The sequence below is a fragment of the Gavialis gangeticus genome, unplaced genomic scaffold (assembly GCF_001723915.1).
Source record: "Gavialis gangeticus isolate Ggan-Ray unplaced genomic scaffold, GavGan_comp1, whole genome shotgun sequence".
In the NCBI taxonomy this organism is placed as follows: Eukaryota; Metazoa; Chordata; order Crocodylia; family Gavialidae; genus Gavialis; species Gavialis gangeticus.
The window spans coordinates 2,849,914-2,850,585 of NW_017729002.1; positions in this window are offsets into that span (position 1 = coordinate 2,849,914).

A 672-nucleotide genomic window follows, 5' to 3' on the forward strand; every position below is an offset into this window, starting at 1 on the left:
AGTCATCCATGAACTTGCTTAGAATGCAATCCATCCCATCTTGCAGATTGTTAAGGAAGATTGAACAAAACCAACCCCTGGGGCATTCCACTTAATATCAACTGCCAACTAGACCTCAAGCCATAGATCACTACCCATCGAGCTTAACAATCCAGCCAGCTTTCTATCCATCTTACAGTCCATTCATCCAACCCGTACTTTCTTAGCTTCCTTGCAAGAATACTGTGGAAGAACATATCAAAAGCCTTGCTAAAGTCAATGTATATCACGCCCAATGCTTTCCCTGCATCCACAGAGCCTATCATCTCATCATAGAAGGCAATCGGGTTGGACAAGCATGACTTCAGTCCACGCTGATTGTTCCTGATCACTTTCTTCTCCTCCATGTGCTTAGAAATGGATTACTTGAGACCTGCTTCATGATTTTTCTAGAAACTGAGGTGAGGCTGACTGATCTATAGTTCCCTGGCTCCTTCTTTTTCCATTTTTTAAAAATAGGCATCTCTCCTGGTCATGGTGAGTTTTCAAAGATAATGGCCAGTGGCTCTGTGATCACATGAGCCAACTGCCTCAGCATCCTCAGATAAATTGCATCCAGCTCCATGGACTTGTACATGTCTAGCTTTTCTAAATGTCCCTAACCTGTTTCTTCATTACTGAGGGATGCTTACC